Here is a 21,614-nt window from a genome sequence, read left to right as displayed (position 1 = left end):
ATTTTCGGACCCTTAAACGAGAGTCTCGATTTGGATTTTATAATGGGGAAGGGGCAATTTTGTAATTTCGAGGAAAATGGGGTATTTGGTAATTGTAAATAGGCTGGGTTAAACCGGGTCCAGGGTCTGAACCGGGTTCTTGGTTCAATGATGGATGGTTCCGAGTCAAAACAGTAGAGGGTTTAAATGAGTCTAACCACAAGAGTGAGTTTGTGTGTGTGGGCTAGCAAGATTGGTCGAAATGGAACCTTTTTAGATGAAATTGCAAATCAGGGTATTTTTTACTGAAATTTTGTTGGGTGGGGTTTATGAATATTATGGGTTGATTGGCAGGGTCAGATTGGCCCGACTGGGCCCGGGTTTGGGAGATCTAGAAAGAGTTTGATTTGGTTAATCTAGGGCTTGAAATGGAATCTTTGTGTGATGAAGGAGAAAATAAAGGCAGTTTTGGGTGAAATTTCTCAGTGTAGGGTTTTTGGGTAGTCTGAGATGATTGGTAAGATTAGATTAAGCCCACTGGGCCCAGATCGGGCAGATTTAGAATCCAGTCAATCTGGAGTCTTGAAATAGAATCTTTGTGTGATCGACGGGTGAACGAAAGAATCTTGAGTTGAAATTTTATAGGTAGGTGGTTTGGGAGGTCCTGAGTCTATTGGATGTGTTTGAACTAGTGGTTGAGGTTTAAAGGAGGTCGATTGGGGGCCATCAGATTGGTATCGAGCAGGTTAAATGTTGAATCTGAGGGTTCTCGAGGTGAAATTTGGGTTTTCTGGGTTTTTGGGTGTTTCGGAGAGGTCGAAAGGGTTTTATCATGTGTTTGGGGTGAATTGGAGTCTCAGGCGGTGGACTGAGCAAAAATCGAGTGCTGACACTAACTTAATCATTAGAGCAACCTCGTTGGGTTAGCCACCCCGGGTCCTCTAACATTAATTCCTTGTAGATTTCTCTGAAGAGCTACCCATCTTAGCAATCAACCAAGCTTGGCACCCAATTTACCCCCCAAATCGGCCTAAACAGCTCGTAATCCAAGTCCTCATCCAATAAAAATCCTCTACATCGGCCTCAGAATCTTCAACCTTACATAGGTTAAAGGTCATTTTGTTTTGAGATCAAACAGATAGCACAACAAAAGTAAACTGGTGGGCAGGCATACTTATAAACCCATGTGAAATGGGGAGGGTGAATAGGGTGAGAAACCATGCTAAACGTGTAAATTTAGTGTAAATCTTTCAATATCGGATTATGCATACATGATTCTTTTCCCGCTACACCACAAGTCTAAAATTATATCTATTCATGCATAGTTTGCGAAAGCAATTTCAATCGGCAAAATGAGGACAAATTCCTTTTCAATAATATTGGAATCTGGGGGATAAAATTCTACAAATCTGAGAACAAGCGAATCATATATGGATTTACCTAGGGGATGTGTCTTTTACATGGATCCTACACAAAACTAGAAAAGAACATGAGAAAAATCGTCAATGGGAGATCGAATGCCATTCACCATCTTTCCCTCCCTAGAATCCGGGAAATGAACAGGGCCTTAAAGGGAGGAGATATAATTCTTTTTACGGTCCGTTTGGTTTTATCCATAATGAGAAACAAAATCTTTCGAAATCGGAATCAGAATGGTCTATTCCCATAGTGTGTTTGGTTTAGACAATAATGGGAATATATACATATCAGTTGGAAAACTATAATCATGTGCATTAATTCCTCGAATTTTGAAAGTAGGAAATCATGAACCTAGTCACTATTAGAGGTGCGGTGATACTTTTGAAGTTTAACCTAAGGGCTTGAAAGGGTTGATGGATTGAATGATCAAAATTTCATGAAACAGAACCATCAATTCTGTCTGGATATATTTGTTTTATCAATTTTTTTGTACCTTCATATAATCAAAATTTGGGTTGACTATCTACCTGTAGAAGTCTTAGTTAGATTGGTTAATTTTTGTTTTTGTATTTCTTTTCCTTTCATTGCATATGACTAGAAGTTGAATGTCCTTTGACCTGGGTCAAGTCGGTTAGAATTTGATTTTCCTTCACACTAAAATCATGCATTATTTATTTAATTGTAGGTCCTTTTGATGCCAAATTTTGCATGGAGTAGCCTGTTTGAATATTTATGCTACACAATCAGATACATGCGTTTTGTCTGGATATTTATGTCTGCTTCAAACCCAGATGCATTGGGCGATTGGGTTGGGTGGGTGAAGTCATGCATTCGTTGTCTACTTGTCAAGGCAAGCATTCTCTTTCCATCATGACTTGTTTTTCTACATATTGTAAATCTCTGTTAATTCTGATTCTTTAGTCTTTATACTTCAATCTTTTCTATAGTTGGAGGAGGTGCTAGGATTTTGTGATCCCAATCCGATTGAATATGTTGACATAGATGCAGCATAGCCTAATATTGTGTTTTATTGGGGCTTAAATCTTGGTCGGAATTTATAGATATAGATTCTGTTGAACATGACTTTTTTAAGAATATCAACAATGGTTGTGAAGGTCCTCAAGGAAGCATTGCATTATCTATTGTATGAGGAGGGATGATTTGGCCCTCCAATGACATTGTGACACATGGCATCTTAGAACAACTAGATGACACCTAAACACCACCTAAGTGATGATTTGGAGTCCTAAATCGTGGCTCATCTTTATCCCGACCTGTCAACTTGCGTTTACTGTTGACCTAGCGACCTACCTTCACCGCCAACCTGGCGACTTGTCGTACGCCAACCTAACGACCTCGACCACAACTTAGGTTGGCTTGCAGCACCTCGCCCAGAGTCAGCCTGTAACACCTCGTGATCCGCTAAAGTGACCTCGACGCGAGGAGTGACTTCCCTCGAGGTCTTCCCGACCTGACTGGGGACCAGGTGGTGACCTACAGGATGTGCTCACCGACAAATTTGGATTATATATCCTGACACTCCCAGGCTTCTCGAAAGTTGGCCCATATATCGAATGTTTCGGGCGATGGTTAACGTGCACGGCGGTTACCTCCGATGATCTCGGACCGGTTAGACACATCCTCTCGGAAATCTCGAATGCGGTGCGTGAGGCCCAAACCAAACAATGCCTATATAAAGGCACCAACCCCAATAACACAAGAGGGAGGCGCGTAAGCACATTCTATCTCTCATACTTTCTGATTTTTTAGCTCACGACCTACTACGAGAGAACTAACTTAATCATCCGAGTGGCCTCGCCAGGATAGCCACCCTGGGTCCTCTAACATTCATTCCTTGTATGTTTCTCTAAAGATCAACCCAGCTCAGCAAACAACCTTGCTCGGCACCCAATCTACCCCCCAACTCAGCCTAGTCGGTTCGTTATCCAAATCCTCATCCAGCAAAAATCCTCCACTTCGGCCTTTGATTCGTCGGCCACCTAGAAGTAGTCCGAACAACAAGGATCTGCCAGAAAACGCTTCATCATTGTACTAGCTAAAAAGGTTTTAGAAGCTGATTTTGATCGTAGGTGTGGAAATGATTTTAAAGCATATTGGAGGATTTCTTGGTATAATGAACAAAGAAAACCAATTTACTCCCAACATTTACCTTAGTATTTTATTGGATATGTTGCAACTTGTGAAGTTGTTAGTGCTACGGGGGTTAAACTGCGGTGGTCGAGGGTTTTACCTACATGACAATACTGAGATTTCAAATATCTAGGATCTTGAGTTTTTTTCTAATTGCATAGGGTTTGAAATAACTTTGTTTCAAGAAAAGAGAGATAACACAACAAAGTAAACTGGTGTGCAGGCATACTTATAAACCCATGTGAAATGGGGAGGGTGAATAGGGTGAGAAACCATGCTAAGCGTTTAAATTTAGTGTAACTATTCCAATATCCGATTATGTATACATGATTCTTTTCCCGCTACACCACAAGTCTCAAAATATATCTTATCATGCATAGTTTGCAAAAGCAATTTCAATCGGAAAAAAGAAGCCAAATTCCTTTTCATTAATTTTGGAATCTGACGGATAAGATTCTACAAATCTGAGAACTAGCGAATCAGAGATGGATTTACCTAGGGGATGTGTCTTTTAAAAGGATCCTGCAGCAAACTGGAAAATACAGGAGCTAAATGGTCAATGGGAACCACAATACCATTCACCATCTTTCCTTACTTAGAATCCGTGAATCAAATAGGTCCTTAAAGAGAGGAGATATAATTCCTTTTTGGGTCCATTAGGTTTGCAACCATAATCCGTGAATCTGAGAAATTTTGCATGAAGTAACCTGTTTGAACATTTCTGCTACACAAAGAGATACATGCGTTTTGTCCGAATCTTCTTGTCTGCTTTAAACCCAGATGGATTGGGCGATTGGATTGGTTGGGTGAAATTGAGCATTCGCTATCTTCTTGTCAAGGTAAGCATCCTCTTTCCTCCATGACCACTTTTTCTCCACATTGTAAAGCTCTGTTAATTTTGATTCTTGAATCTTTATACTTCAATCTTTTCTACAGTTGGAGGAGGTGCAAGGATTTTGTGATCCCAATCCGATTGAATATGTTGACATAGATGCAGTAGAGCCTAATATTGTGTTTTATTGGGGCTTCAATCCAAATCAGTATATCGTTTTAGATATAGATTCAGTTGAACAGGACTTTGTTAAGAATATCAACAATGGTTGTGAAGGTCCTTGAGGAAGAATTGCATTATCTATTGTATGATGTGGGCAGATTTGGCCCTCCATTGACTATTGCTAACTTAATTTTGGAGTCCTAGATCGCGACTCATCCCACAATAGATAAGTATGCCCTCCATTGACGCCAGATGTGATTTTGGAGTCCTAGATCGCGACTCATCATAAAAATAGATTTTGGAGTCCTAGGCGCCAAATGGGATTTTGGGGTCTAATGGTCGAAAAATCTATTTGGTTGTACCATTTTTAGAGAAAAACTAAAAGAAATGGGAACTATTGAAACTTGTGCAACTCACAACCGCCCACAATTCAAAAAAGAGGATTCGAGTTGGATGCTGATGTATCCCGAAACACGAGAGTGACATGGCACTTACGTGGACGCTGAGTCAGTGGGAAAACACTATCCAGTGCATCGTGATGCACCGTTCCAACCTATGTGTTTTCACTTGCACTATGATGCATCATTACATATATATGGCAACAATTTTTCAAAATCAAAGATTTTTATGGTGAGATATGAAAATAGGACATTATGATTCCATATCCACCTGAGTTCAACACAATCCAACCATAGACTCCACCGAAACCGGGTGTTTTACAGTGTTTTTTTGAAACAAAAAATGAGAAAGTTCACATTTGAAACTCAAGCGGACCAATTCTGAAAGTTTGGCAAAAAAAAAAAGTTATTTGGTCCTCTTGTTTTTCATGGGGGTTCATAGACCTTTTCTTGATCCGGGTAACTTGATGGGCTGGCCCAGCCCCCGTATGGGCTTGCACATGGTTTTTAGCCTGCGGGCTTGACCTCGGGCCTAAAAGCCCGAGCTCGACTATTTTAAGGGCTGGGCTCGGGATTTTCAACAAAAGCCCGGCCCGAGCCTGGTCCGACTCGACCCAATGTAACCTATTCTAATTTCTAAACCCTAGTTGAATAAATACCCTTTCTTATTCCCTCTCTTCAGTCTTCATATTCTTCTCTCCTCACTCTCATTATCAAGAATCGGCGCAAACCCAGACAAGCAACCACCATTCTCAATCTCAGAGGCGACACGTGAGCTCAAGCATCGATCGTCTCTTTATCCGGTGGTGAGTCTTCTTTCTCTCCACCTATCCTCTCTTTCTCGTTTCCCTCACCATTCTCATTCTTAGTTTCTCATTCACTGAGTCACTGTCACATATTCTCATTTTCTCAGGAACCAGCACCACCAATGAACTACAACGGTGAGTTTGTGCTCTCTCTCTCTCTCTCTGTGTGTGTGTGTGTGTTCCATCTTCTCAATGTTTTCATTATCACCAGTGAACAAAAGCGCCACCATGAACTCTGCCGAACTCAGGAAAACTCATTCTCACCGATGAACTCAAGCGAACTCATTCTCACTGGTGAACTCAGGATGCAATCTTCAATAAAAGTGAAAAAAATCATTGTTAGGTCAGGCTTCAGGCTTGGGCCCGGGCTTCAGGCTTTTTAAGAGGGCCGGGCTTGGGCCCAAGTTGTAGGCATGTTGGTCAGACCGGGCATGGGCTCGGGCCTGAAAAAATTCTATTAATGAGGAGCGAAAGCTTGACCTGGTCAATGAATAGGTCTAGGGACACATTGATTACAAACTCTGTATATTGCCACAAAAAATCCATAACAAGGAAGAAGTTAAGGTTATCCAGGAAGAAGTTTTTTCCTGTTAGGAAAAATGATCTTTTAGGAAAGGAGATATTTCCTTTTGTTTTACTATTAAGGGATCATTATTAGAGAATCTTATCCCTTCCGGATTTTCTCTGTATATGACCCTATTATATGACCCTATTAGAGAATCTTATCCCTTCCATACCCATCTTTCACAAAAATCTCTATATGCTTATTTGTCTTTGTTGTTTTGTAGCCTCCTACCTCACAACAAAGAGGAGCAGTTGTCAGCACCCAATTTTTGCTTGGTCCGCCGCCTGAGCCTCCAATTCACCCCAAACACCCGATCAAACCCTTTCGACCTCTCCAAAACACCCAAAAACCCAGAAAACCCAAATTTTACCTCGAGAGCCCTTAAATCCAACATTAAACCTGCCCAATACCAATCTGATGGCCCCCGATCAACCTCGTTTATACCTCAACCACAAGATCAAACACAACCAATAGACTCAGGACCTCCTAAACCACCTACCTATAAAATTTCAACTCAAGATTCCTTCGTTCACCCGTCAATCACACAAAGATTTTATTTCGAGGCTCCAAATTGATCAGATTCCAAATTTGCCCGATCCGGGCCTAGTGGGCTTAATCTAATCTTATCAATCATCTTAGAATACCAAAAAACCCTACCCTAAGAAATTTCACCCAAAACTGCCTTTATTTTCCCCTTTATCACATAGATTTCATTTCGAGCCCTAGATTAACCAAATCAAACCCTTTCTAGATCTTCCCAACCCGGGACTAGTTGACCAATCTGACCCTAGCAATCAATCCAGAATGTTCAAAAACCCCACCCTACAAAATTTCAGCCAAAAATACCCTGATTTGCCATTTCATCTAAAAAGATTCCATTTTGACCAATCCTGTTAGCCCCTACACACAAACTCACTCTTGTGGTCAGAATCATCTCAACCTTCTATTGTTTTGACCTGGAACCATCCATCATTGAACGAAGAACCCGGTTCAAGCCCTAGACTCGGTTTAACCTAGCCTATTGATAATTAACAAAATATCCCCCATTTTCTTCGAAATTACAAAATTGACCCTTCCCCATTATAAAAACCAAATCGAAACTCTCATTTAAGGGTCTGCTTGATTGTTGAGAAAATTGGACTGAGAAAGGATGGGATGAGAAATGTTGGAATGAGAAGAGGAAAATTTATTTTCTCAGTTAGTTATAATGTGTTTGTTTGCTGAGAAAATTTTTGTGAGAAAATCCACTTTCTAGTGTTTGCTTTGCAAGAAAATTTATAGGAGAAAAATCATGCTAAACTATAAAAATGCATGTAATTTACTTTTATGACAACTTGCACCCCCAAATGTTGGGATGACAAAATATAAGGTTTTGTACTCTACATATTTACATTTGTACTCCTTCCAAATTAAGCCTTAGGCACAGTTTGTTTGCAGTGGTGTAAATGCAAACCAGTGTAAATGGTTGAATGCAAATTCTGGTTTATTTTGCTTTTATTTTATTTGTTTGTGGGAAATAAAATAGGAAATGGAGGTCAGGAGGATGACATCAAATAAAAAAAAGAAAGAATGGAGGTAAGAGGGTTATTTGTTTGAGAATTAGGTAAGTAGTAGGATGATATGTCCCTACATGAGAGTGGGGACAAATTTTGCATTAATTCTTGAGATGCAAAATTTGTATTACCAATAAATTTAAATGAGACAAATTTTGTATTCATTATATGGTAATATGGTATAGACCACCAAAATGGACCGAACCATATATGATACTTTATTTGGGCTTACATGACCCATTTGAACCGGACCGGAACAAAAACACCCCTATTAGGTATTAGCATCTACACCAAACAAAGAATGATAGGCGGCAAATTTGGGCCCAGAAGCCCAAACCCATCTCTCCTCATTATGCATTAGACCCAGATTTACTTGAAATTCATAATCATTCGAAGCCGTCCAATCAATTGAATTTCTGTTGTTGACCAAAACCTAATAGTCTAGATTGATGACAAGTTAAAACGTTTCTCAGTATTTCAGTATTGAGTTGACTATCGAGTCGAATTAACCCCTGACAAGGCACCGCTTAGGTGTTTATCGACTATAAATACGAAAGGCTCCGTTCAAGGAGAGAGAGACAGACGGCGAAAGCGAAAGCGAAACCTGGAGAGAAGAAAAAGTTGAGAAACCAAACTTTGATTCTGATGAACCAAAAAGCTTTGAATCACATTTAACTCGACGGACCAAACGAAGAAGAAGAGTTAAGAAGCAGTTGCTTAGAAACCCTAACATCCCCTACCCTCCCCGATCGTCTTCGTCTTTGTCGTGGTATTCAAAGATTGAGAATAAAAGTCGGAGGAAGAGGAGGGAGGGATCATCGACTGTGAATCTGCATGGATGAGGGGAGACAGTTATAGGGGGGGGGGGGGGGGGGGGGGGGGAGCGAAGGATTCGCTGCGAGTTCAGAAGACGAGCAGACTATAGCAACATGTCTACCATAGTGTGCGGCAAGAGATCTTTATTTGAGGACCTACCAACGACCCCCGTTTCTTCTTCTAAGAGAATCCGTTGCTCCTCTTCTACTTCTCCGATTCGATTATCTCCCCCTAGGCCCATCTCTGCTACCTTGTCATCGTCTCCTTCGTCGGCCGATTCTACGCCTCTGCTCAATCATCTTAGAGCTATTTTCCCTGACATGGATGATCAGGTTGCTTATTTGTTCATCTTTGCATTGAACAACTTCTTCGTCACTAGAGTTGCAAAGAAGAGAAGCTGCTCACTAATTGGGAGGACAAGAGGACCGAGGGTGGTAATGTTGGTCTTTAGAACTCCTCCAACACTTCCGCTAACTTAATTTTGGAATCTCGCGTCCCTCTTGTTTTTCATCCCAAAATATTGTTTACCAGTAAACAAGCACAAGATAAGAAGAATATTCCCTTTTCTCATTCCTTTTTCAACAATCAAACAGACCCTATGAAAATTTCGAAGGGAAAAAGATTCAAAGGACTGTAACCCATCCCCTTCGTTTGGACGCAAAGCAGATCGGTGGCGGTTCCGATCCTCTAAACCTCCGGTCGTTCTCTCTCCCTCTCTTTCTTCTTCCTTCGTCCCTCTTCTTCTTCTTTTTCTTCGGCCCCGTCGTTGCCTCTTTCTTCTCTCTTCCCTTTGTTCCACACCGCCGCTGCAATTTGCAGCGGCGGATCTGAACCTAACCAAACCTCTCGACCTCCGGTTTCTCTCTCTCTCTTCTCCTTCTTCTACTTCCCGCATTTTTTTTTCTGTCATCGCCACTGTAGTGGCAGCTTGGATCGAACTTGGTAACCTCATCTTCTCCACCACTACGGTGAACAGAATACTGTTGGCTGAGATCGAATCGCCCCACCTCCAGTTCCTTTCCTCTCCATCGAATCATAACCGAAGTGTTAACTGCAAGCAACTGTTCATTGCCGTCCATCTCTCAACACGATTAAAAGTTGCCCTGCAGCATCCAAAATTTCATTCTACATTCCCCATCAGAGCACCAACGACGTAAAGAGTAACCAACTACAGCTATAAATCGTTGTTTCCTTAGTCCGACACCGACAAGGCTACTTTCGCTGGACCGCTATCAGCACAAGTGTAGTTTCCCAGTTCCCCTGCTACAACATTCTACTCCAAATGGCATGCCCTCCAGTATCATTAGATCCCAAGACTTCAGGTAAACCCTTAACGATTCGCCTATTTTTCACTTTGAGGTAGTTAAATCTAAAAAAGAGCCGATGGATCCGATGATGAGGTTCTGTTAAATCAGTTTCTCTAGATTCTTGATACAGACTCGATCCTCTGTATTCTTTCTCTTTCTTTTTCTAAATTCCTCTTATGCTTGCATCATAGGTATATTGCTCTCTTTTAGCTATATTTTATATTTTGCAAGAAATACCTAGGCTCAGACAGAGATAACCTATCGGTTCTTGTAATTTTTTTCTCGGTTTCTGCTACTCTTTGTTGTATTTAACAAATGCCATTGTTATGATTGAGCCCTATTTAAATGAGAAGAGTTGGGAGCTCGAGGTTTTTATTTGTTTTTTGTTATGTCTTGCATGATTGAGACCCAATTTAATATAAATCTTACCCAGTTTCCATAACTTCTAATTTGTTTAGTTTATATGTTTAATTACAGCAAGTTTCATGTTAGTTGTGTGAGTTGGTTTTTAATTAGGGGGATTTTCTTGTGACAGTTTAGTGAAAGCTTTGTTTGGCTTCGATTATTAATTGTTCTTATTTAGTTAATGAATTGCTTGCTTTTATTTGCTTTTCTGTGCTTGTTGCTATACCAGGTGAGCCCAGTGTTTTTCTGATGTTCACAGTTAGTACTTTCGTAGTAGGTCGCGAGCTAAAAAATCAAAAAGTATGAGAGGTAGAATGTGCTTACGCACCTCCCTCTTGTGTCATTGGGGTTGGTGCATTTATATAAGCATTGTTTGGTGTGGGCCTCACACACCGAATTCGAGATTTTCGGGAGGTCATCCTAACCGGTCCGAGATCCTCGAAAGTAACCGCCATGCACGTTGACCATCTGAGATTTACACGTTTAGCATGGTTTCTCTCCATATTCACCCTCCCCACCAATTTACTTTTGTTGTGCTATCTTTCTCTTCTCGAAACAAAATTACCTCAAACCCTATTCCAAAAAAAAAAAAAAAAAAAAAACTCAAGATCCTAGGTATTTGAAATCTGAATAGTGTCATGTAGCTAAAACCCTCGACCATCGCAATTTAACCCCAACAACACTAACATCTCCACAAGTCGCAACATATCCAATAAAATATTGAGATAAATGCTACGAGTAAATTGGTTTTCTTTGTTCATTATACCCAAAAATCCTCCAATATGCTTTAAAATCCTTTCCACTCCTAGGATCAAAATCAACATCCGTAACATTTTTAGTTTGTACAAGGATGAAGGGTTTTTTGGCAGCACCTTGTTGTTTGGACTACTTGTAGGTGGCTGACAACTTAGAGGCCGAATTGGAGGATTTTTGTTGGATGAGGACTTGGATGACGAGCTGACTAGGCCGAGTTGGGGGGTAGATTGGGTCCCAAGCTAGGTTGATTGTTGAGCTGGATAAGTCTTCGGAGAAACCTGCAAGGAATCAATGTTAGAGGACCCGGGGTGGCTAACCCGGCGAGGTCGCTCCGATGATTAAGTTAGTACTCTCGTAGTAGGTCGCGAGATAAATAATCAGAAAGTATGAGAGATAGAATGTGCTTACGCGCCTCCCTCTTGTGTCATTGGGGTTGGTGCCTTTATATAGGCATTGTTTGGTGTGGGCCTCACACACCGCATACAAGTTTTCTAGGAGGTCGTGCCTAACCGGTCTGAGATCATCGGAGGTAACCGCCATACACGTTGACCATCTTCCGGAACATTCAATACGTGGGCCAACTTCAGAGAAACCTGGGAGCGTCGGGATATGCAAGTCGTATTTGTCGGTGAGCACATCTCGTAAGTCACCACTTGGTCCCCAGTCAGGTCAGGAAGCCCTTGAGGGAAGTTGCTGGTGTCGCTGGAAGCGCGTCGTCAAACACTCCAGAACACCAGTTTAAACATTTGTAATTGTTACCGTTTCTCAAACAACTACTAACGCAGTAAAGTGATGAGAACGAGTTGTATCCACAGGGAAGCGAGGGAAAAATTAATATGTACTCAAATTCGGACAAGAGAACATAAGAGGGAGTTGCAGAAATATAGAATTTGAACAATATTGAAAGTTGAAAGTGTAGAAACATAAATAAATAAACAAAAGAAATGAAATAAAAATCTATAATACGATCAGATGTAACAGTCTCTGGAACTCTCCTTTGACCCTCAAACTTCTCGAGCTAGGCCTTTCGTCTTACCTGGCCGAATTTCAAATCTGTAGAAAAGAAAGCGAAGATCAAACGACATGAAAATAAATTGCAGAAAGGAAATAATGAAACTGGAATTGAAAGAACAAAAATTAAAACTAAAATAAAGTAAAAGTGGTTGGGATCTGATTCCAGAGGTGGTAGTAGTGGTGTTGGCGAACTGCAAGTAGGAACCCCTCCTCTTGCCAGGGCGTCCTCCTCTTCCTCTAACCTTGAACTTCTCAAGATCAGCCTTCCGTCTTACTTGGGAGCAGAATCCAACCCTTTCTCAGGAGCCCTTGGGTCCTTTTTATAGAGAAGGGTGGATACAAATGGGATTTAGAGAGAGAGGGGGTGGCAGCTGGGTTTTAGCAAAAATATAGGTGCCTTAGGGTTTAGAATGAAGGGTTAGGATGGTTCTAGGGTGATCCTAAGGCTGAGAAGAAAAGGAGAAGGCACCCAATATTATGTAAGGCTGAGATTTAATGGCTAAAGGCTTAATGGTGAAGATTAGAAGTTAGGTGGCTCGTAGGGTTAGAATGCTAAAAAGAGAGTGCCTTAGAATGGATGGAAGGTGATGGTTTATTAGTTAGGGGCGACTAGGGTTTGTTAAGAGTGAAAAGAATGGGTTAAAAGGCGCCCTAGGGTTTGCTAAGGCATGAGGAGCATGCTAATACAGTAGGAGGGGTGCCAAACTGGGTTTATTAGTTAGGTGGCTCTCAGTTGGACTTCACACCATCTTCCCAAAATCTACATTTCAGCCATGAAAACTTTCTAATTTTGCATAGAGACCCTCAGAGGCCACAACATTGAAATTAACTAGGAAAATGACACAATTTGACTACTCTAAGTCCGAAAATACCCTTGAATTGATGCCCTTAAGGCATCAAAATGTAGGGTTATCACACCCTCCAACTTAACCATTGCTAGTCCCTTAGCAATGCAGCCTTAAAATTATACTGAGCATAGATCCTTCCCATCTCAAGATCATCCCTAACAGAATTAATCAAGCATCATGGTTCCGGCATTCTCAAACTCTGTATAGATCAATTTTGGGCTTTAGGGATAAAAACTGTCTTGTTTTGAATATTACAGAAACTTGACTTAAAAAATCTTATTTACCCTTTCATTTGCAAACTGTCTTGATAAGATGAGATTGATTTTAAAATCAGACAGGTATTTTTCTTATTATTTCTAACAACGGATTTCTACTCCTGAACTTATTTTTATTGTTACCTTTCACCGTTTGACGCGAATCCCGACACTTGGCTCAGGTGAAGAGACCCGATTACTAAGTCTAGGATATCCATTGACCTTTTATCCCCCTATTATTTTTATTTTTATTTTTTTGCAACACTATTCAGGGTAGTCCACTGTCTCTTAACAATTTGAAGAATTTTGTCTAATTTCTCAATCTTTCTCTTCTTATCTTGATAGGGGCAAACTTGGGAGTATTTTTTAATTTCTAAATGGTTTTGACAATATTCAAACAAGACCAATTTGTACTCATATCACTTGCTACTAATTTCTATAGAATTCAATATTCTTTTATAAGTTTCTTTAATTTTTTTTTTCAATTTGAGAATCTCTTTTAATGGAAAATTTTTAAAAATTTCAGTGAAAATTTAATTCTACATATTTAAAGACTTAGATGCCATTGTCCCCAACTTAAATGCCATTGTCCCCAATGGCATGACTATATTGATGCAAAAAGGATTTGTTCCAAAGGGAACAAAATCTGCATTTCAGCCATGAAAGCATCTCAGTTTTGCACAGAGACCCTCAGAGGCCACAACATTGAAATTAACTGGGAAAATGGCACAATTTGACTATTCTAAGGTCGAAAATACCCCTGAATATGCCATGTCTCACATTGTCATTGAAGGGCCAAATCCGCCATTATCATACAATAGATAATGCAATTCTTCCTCGAGGACCTTGACAACCATTGTTGATATTCTTAACAAATTCTTGTTCAACAGAATCTAAATCTATAAAGTTATTTTGACCAGGATTTAAGCCCCAATAAAACACAATATTATGCTTTGCTGCATCTATGTCAACATATTCAATCAGATTGGGATCACAAAATCCTTGCACCTCCTCCAATTGTAGAAAAGATTGAAGTATAAAGACTCAAGAATTAGAGTTAACAGAGCTTTATAATTTGGAGAAAAAGAGGTCATGAAGGAAAGAGGATGCTTGCTTTGACAAGAAGACAACGAATGCGTAATTTCACCCAACCAACCCAATCGCCCAATGCATCTGGGTTTGAAGTAGACAGGAATATCCAAACAAAACACATGTATCTCTTTGTGAAGAAAAATCAAATTCTAACCAACCTAACCAAGACCCAAGGACATTCGACTGCTACTCATATGGAATGAAAGGAAAAGAAATACAAAAATAAAAATTAACCAATCTATCTAAGACTTTTGTAACCAGATACTCAACCCAAATTTTGATTATATGAAGGCACAAAAAATTAATAAAATAAGGATATCCAGATAGAATTGATGGTTCTGATTCATGAAATTTTGATCATTCAATCCATCAACCCTTTCAAGTCCTTAGACTAAAATTCAAAAGTATCACCGCACCTCAAACAGTGACTAGGTTCATGATTTCCTACTTTCAAAATTCGAGAGGTTGGTGCACATAATTATAGTTTTCCAACTGATATGTATATATTCCCATTTTTGTCTAAACCAAACGCACTACGGGAATAGACTATTCCGATTCTGATTTCGAATGATTTTGTTTCTGATTATGGATGCAAACCAAACGGACCCTAAAAGGAATTATATCTCCTCCCTTTAAGGCCCTGTTCGTTTCTCGGATTTTGAGGACATAAAGATGGTGAATGGTATTGCGGTTCCCAGTGACCATTTTTCTCATGTTCTTGTAAGTACATAGTGATCATTAAGACCCTCAAAGTACAAAAGGTGTCAAACCAACAATACACGGACGCATGCGATTAATCTAGAACGCATCGCACATTTGTGATGATTTCGTCACAGATCCAAAATTGCTATGAAATCATACTAAGGGCAAGTTGCGATGAATTTCTGCTAACGTGAATTTGCGAAAATGGTAGGACACGCACGGGCTTGCGTGGAACCCCAGACACGTGCGAGTTTGCGATGAACCTCGGACATGCACGGATTTACGATGAACCCGACACCATTACAAGAATCATTGAATCACGAAAGGTCAAGAATAAATACCAGTTACACGTGTGTCTTTTAATTATGCATGCAAGTTTAATACGCTCACTAAACGGTGACATCACCCACGCTATGTCAGTATAATAGGATCATATACGGAGAGAATCCGAAAGGGATAAGATTCTTCAATAATGATCCCTTAATAATTAAATGAAAGGAAAGATCTCCTTTCCTAAAAGATCCTCTTTCCTAATAGGAAAGAACTTCTTGAATAGCCTTAAGTTTCTCTTTATAAAAGGAAAGAGCAATTCTTTCCCAAAGATAACACAATCATAATTCCGACCTAGGGTTTCTCACAAAGGAGATTCTCCCTTCTCTCCCTTCTTCTCCCACTATCCACAGTAGCCGCTATCCTCTCACTTCTTCTCTCTCCATTCCCCTTGGGACCTTGAGAGACTGACCAACCTCCCTAGCCTTAACACCTTATTACATACGGTAAAATCTGTAGTTCCTCTCCTATCACTTAGTGGGATGTGATTCAGCGTGAAGGAATTTTTTTTTCCCTCAAGAAGTTGATGTCGGTCGGATGCTGAGGAGAATTGCCTTGCGATTACAACATCGTCAATGACAGAAATTTCGGGAATTGGGCAGCAGATCACCTAGTATCATCTTGGCTTGCAATCGGTGGTTACAGAATAAATCAGATTTCTCCAAAGAACGGCAGAGGTCTCGCTATGATCTCTCATATAGTGCCATCGATGCCACGACTCATGAGCCTTTTCTTCAATTCTGGACCTGCAAAGGAAATTTATTCTTTCTTGCTCTTTTTCTGTCTTTTATTACCCTTTGCAGACCTATTGTTTATGTAAACGAACAGATTAATAACCTCATGTTTGGTAGCATCATCGACACTTGTTTTAGACCTATTCTCTTTTTTTTATTGTAAGCCCACACCGCCCAGAATTCGAAGATTTATGAACAGAGGCCTTTCAGCTTAGTCTTCAATGGCAGAAGATTTTCAGTTCGCATCTCGTCCGAACAAGAAGCAGAAATACGGAGATCAAACGTTCCCTCCCTCTTCTCATCTCCTCCGTCTCTATCCCATCTCTCTCCGTCCTTTCCTAACAGGCCTTGCATAAAGACCTTTGTCTCTCTGGTTTTGTAGGAATTCAAACATTTTTCTTTCTAGATTTTGAAATCTTTCAATTTGATTTTGCTTCTCCCTACCATTAGTCGGCAAACCCCTAAAACTTTTTTTTTGAGGGCCCAGGCGGGTTGGCTTTCTTCCTCCCTCCCGCCTTTTCTCGTCTGTTCGATTATCACACATCCCTTGCTTCGGAACTTCGTCGGGTGACGACATTCCAACGAACCCTTGACCGATGGTAGCTCAAGAAGAGAGAGTCGGAGATATGCGTTGCTTAGCTGAGAAGAGAGAGTTATCAGAGATACCAGACCCCATTTCTTTTCGCCTCTGCTAAATTTTGAAATGTTGAAGCCTATTGATCATGTCAGCAACCATCCGAGTTCAGCAACTATTTACGTAAGGAATTTTATTCTTCTTACTCTTCCATTTACCTCGACTTTGAATGATTTTCAGTTATGGGACTTTCTTGAATTGACTGTGTTTTTATATTGCTGAAGTTAACACTGATTTTTTTTTTTTGATTTATCTAATTTGCTTTTAATGGAATGTTGTTCATGTCCCATAGTTAGGATTGCAAAAAAAAGATAAGACAGCTTTGAGGTTACATTGATAATTTTGTATTTTTATAATATTCTTTTAAATGGAATATATGGTTTAGGCTCCTTATTTAGGATTGGGGTCAACGATGATTTATTTGCAAGGTAGCTTTGATGATTGATTTAGGGATTTTGATTGTTGGTAAGTTTTCTTCTGTACTTTGATTTTCTGGATTTGATCTCATTATAGGTTTCACGTGAAGTAATTAATTAGATACTAAGTGAAGTTTGATCCCATCTGGTATTTAACTTATTAAGTTGTTAAAAGAGATTAGTTTTCAATTATTTGGGGCTTTGTTTTAGTTGGTGATTCATTTCCAAATACAGAATGAAGATAAACAAACTATATTTTTTTTTTTTAATTTCAGCATCCCAATAGAAAAAACCAAGCAAATTTGTAGGGTTTCAAATGCATTTCATCTACGAAACATAAATATCGTCAATGGATCTACCTCTTAAATTTTGATCAATGAGGATTTTATTTTGGGACGAAATGTAAATGGGTAGAAAAATCAGGACTGGCATGTGGGTATTATTATGAAAAATCCAATAGCAATAAAATCGTCATAGCTGCCCCAATTTCTCCCGACTGTTTCTTGATTCTCGATTTGTCAATTCACTTTTATATCAATCTTCATCGACTGCTAGTACGAGAGGTGACCATCGATCCGATGACCCAAGCTTGAAGAGTAACCAAGGAAAGACTGTCCAAAGAATTTTCACAGTTGCCTTTTTGTTCTATTAGAATTCAACAACACGGCATCAAAATCACATACAAAAAATAAGAAGATATGCCCGAAGAATGTGTACAATATATGCCAACTTCTCAAGAACCATATGTAATACCAGAGGTTATTTTCAAATTCGATCAACATATGATTGGAAAAGCCACCTTAACGCCATATCTGTTCTGTAAAAGTGGCTCACTGTAGTCAAGGCAAGTGCAGTAATCACGATTACTCCAAGAATCCTCTCTGTGCTATTGAAAGTTTGTCTTGAAACCAACAGGTCACAGTAGCTAACTCTAAGCCCTCTCTAGCAGTGTTTAATTGATTCACCAGTGTAACCAACAAAAGATAGAATGAATTGATGCAAAATCTCTAAGGCTCAAGATATGAAAAACTTCATTTTAATGGTCAGTTGAAACCAAAAGCCGAGTGATCTCTCCACTTGAAATTCAGTAAAATGTGCAAAAGTATCAAGTTAACAGAAACATACTATGACCTGAAGCCCCCTTCCTTTTCACAAGTATGGTAATGCAGATGAAAGGAGGGAAAAAGCATGTATAAGGTACATACATATATATGCTCTCAACTCAACCACCATGGAGTCTTCAACAACTTACTACCATGTCTATTCCCTCCAGTAACAATGTACAGTCAAGAAAAGATAATGAAATCAAATCAAACTTGTTGAAGCTGATGCCAATTAGAGGCCCCACCATGCATTAAAAATAAGCATTTTATGATTCAATTAACAAGCTGGAAACAAAACTACCCTTTCATCATTTATGTCAGTGCATGGAGTTCAATTCAAAAAAAAAAAAATGGGAATGGTAGCTCTAACCAGCACAAGATTACATCCTAAAGGCAAAATTCAAGGCTCATCAAACATAGTAACTCAGCTGGAGCATGGCGAAATTCAATGTACAGATAGCAACAGTGAATTGATCACTTTTTGTGAGAGATTCAGCCTACTGGATTACATGGATTTTTAACTTTGCTAATTCTCTCTTTTTCACAAGCTAAAAAAGTACTTCACGACTTTCTGCTTTAACAAATGTGAATTGAACACCCTCATAAAGAACTTCTGCCTACTGATTCATTATTTAAACGGAATAATGCTTCTCTAAACATAAAAGTTAAATGAACTCAGAAATGATGAAGCATCAAGTATCATGCAATGAGGCAGACTTTGAAAGCTTGAACAGAAACCAGTACCAGTAGCCATCCATCAGGATGCCAAACATATGAAAACCATGGTAATGAAAAACCGAACTTTTCCCAATGCTTATGTCCTAAGATAGATAGAGGCAGCAGAAAGTCTGCTAACAATATGCACATGAGCACAGTGATACTACCCTGAATCCACACCTTACCTGGAAAATCTTCAACTGAAAAACACTCTTTATAAAAGGCTAATGCCAGTCTTAAGATTGCAAGCCCTCTTTCCCCATCAAGTAAACAAACTGGCCTCATCATACAAATGCTTGGCTTCTAAAGCAACTTTAATGTCCAACAGTACTGGTTTCTCAGGAAAATGATTTTAGAAAAACACTGGTCTAGACATGTATCAGAAACGGAAAGGAGATTAACACAAATGCCACAGCGGATGAAACAAGTTTATGTAAATCACAGAGTTCTGAAATGAAACATCCCCAAAAAAAACAGTACCAAAACACTCAGCCTGAGATTCAAAACTTCAGAAATAGATTGTGTCCAAGAGATTTTGCCTTTTCTACTTTTTTTCTTTTTTCTCCCTTTTTTATTTCAATTTTTTTTTATTATTTTTTTCATTTTCTTTTATGTATATTTGTGCTTAACTAAACCTTAAAATTCCCTTTTTTATTTTTTTTTTGTTTTTACTTTTTTTATATGTATTTTTATTTGATTCTTTTTTAATATTTGGTTTTTTTTTGACCCTTGATTTTTTATTTATTTGACTTTTTATCTTTGTTATATTTTATGTTATTACTTGATGTGGGCCCCACAAGGGGCATGCAAGCAAACAAAGAAGAGGTGGCTGACATCTTAATTGACTAGGCTGACATGTGGACAGTGATGCAGGGGGGGAGTATAAACAACTATCTACTATTCATCAAGGAATAAACAATTATTATTCTAATAAAAGAAAATCAACATAAAAGCATGCGTATATACAAAAAAAAGGCTATCAAGCCAAGTGGGCCCCACCTATGGTCCAAGAACTCCCAAGTCGCCGGTCTGTGAACATCGGAAAAACAGCGAACTCACAGGTATTGCAACAAGCACAGAAAAACTATGTTAAACGTGTAAATCTCGGATGGTCAACGTGCATGGCGGTTACCTTCGAGGATCTCGGACCGGTTAGGATGACCTCCCGAAAATCTCGAATTCGGTGTGTGAGGCCCACACCAAACAATGCTTATATAAATGCACCAATCCCAATGACACAAGAGGGAGGTGCGTAAGCACGTTCTACCTCTCATACTTTTTGATTTTTTAGCTAGCAACCTACTAAGAGATTACTAACTGTGAACATCAGAAAAACACTGGGCTCACCTGGTATAGCAACAAGCACAGAAAAGCAAATAAAAGCAAGCAATTCATTAACTAAATAAGAACAATTAATAATCAAAGCCAAACAAAGCTTTCAGTAAACTGTCACAAGAAAATCCCCCTAATTAAAAACCAACTCACACAACTAACATGAAACTTGCTGTAATTAAACATATAAACTAAACAAATTAGAAATTATGGAAACTGGGTAAGATTTATATTAAATTGGGTCTCAATCATGCAAGACATAACAAAAAACAAATAAAAACCTCGAGCTCCCAACTCTTCTCATTTAAATAGGGCTCAATCATAACAATGGCATTTGTTAAATACAACAGAGAGTAGCAGAAACCGAGAAAAAAATTACAAGAACCGATAGGTTATCTCTGTCTGAGCCTAGGTATTTCTTGCAAAATATAAAATATTGCTAAAGAGAGCAATATACCTATGATGCAAGCATAAGAGGAATTTAGAAAAAGAAAGAGAAAGAATACAGAGGATCGAGTCTGTATCAAGAATCTAGAGAAACTGATTTAACAGAACCTCATCATCGGATCCATCGGCTCTTTTTTAGATTTAACTACCTCAAAGTGAAAAATAGGCGAATCGTTAAGGGTTTACCTGAAGTCTTGGGATCGAATGATACTGGAGGGGATGCCATTTGGTGAAGAATGTTGTAGCAGGGGAACTGGGAAACTATACTTGTGCTGATGGCGATCCCAGCGGCAGTAGCCTTGCCGGTGCCAGACTAAGGAAACGACGACGGGGAGGAAGAAAAAGAAGAAGAAGAGGGATGAAGGAACAAGAAAGAGGAAAGAAGAAGAAAGAGAGAGGGAGAGAGAACGACCGGAGGTTTGGAGGATCGGAACCGCCGCCGCTCTGCTTCTCCGTCCAAACGAAGGGGATGGGCTACAGTCCTTCGAATCTTTTTCCCTACGAAATTTTCGGACCCTTAAATGAGAGTCTCGATTTGGATTTTATAATGGGGAAGGGGCAATTTTGTAATTTCGAGGAAAATGGGGTATTTGGTAATTGTAAATAGGCTGGGTTAAACCGGGTCCAGGGTCTGAACCGGGTTCTTGGTTCAATGATGGATGGTTCCGAGTCAAAACAGTAGAGGGTTTAAATGAGTCTAACCACAAGAGTGAGTTTGTGTGTGTGGGCTAGCAAGATTGGTCGAAATGGAACCTTTTTAGATGAAATTGCAAATCAGGGTATTTTTTACTGAAATTTTGTTGGGTGGGGTTTATGAATATTATGGGTTGATTGGCAGGGTC

At 39.4% G+C, this 21,614-nt stretch overlaps 1 long non-coding RNA gene across 1 annotated transcript; it reads right to left on the bottom strand.

Annotated features, from left to right (window-relative positions):
* Nucleotides 1–18,183: 18,183 nt before the first annotated feature.
* Nucleotides 18,184–21,278, bottom strand: LOC148801829 (uncharacterized). The gene is made up of 2 exons (XR_016084411.1): nucleotides 20,959–21,278; nucleotides 18,184–20,340 (listed from the first exon to the last, which is right to left on the bottom strand). It is a non-coding gene; the product is annotated as an uncharacterized LOC148801829 (long non-coding RNA).
* Between the last annotated feature and the right edge of the window lie 336 nt (nucleotides 21,279–21,614).

The sequence above is a fragment of the Nelumbo nucifera genome, chromosome 3 (assembly GCF_055504915.1).
Source record: "Nelumbo nucifera cultivar China Antique chromosome 3, China Antique-T2T, whole genome shotgun sequence".
Taxonomy (NCBI): Eukaryota; Viridiplantae; Streptophyta; class Magnoliopsida; order Proteales; family Nelumbonaceae; genus Nelumbo; species Nelumbo nucifera.
Note: the sequence above shows the minus strand (reverse complement) of the source record. Positions and strands in the feature narration are given on the sequence as shown.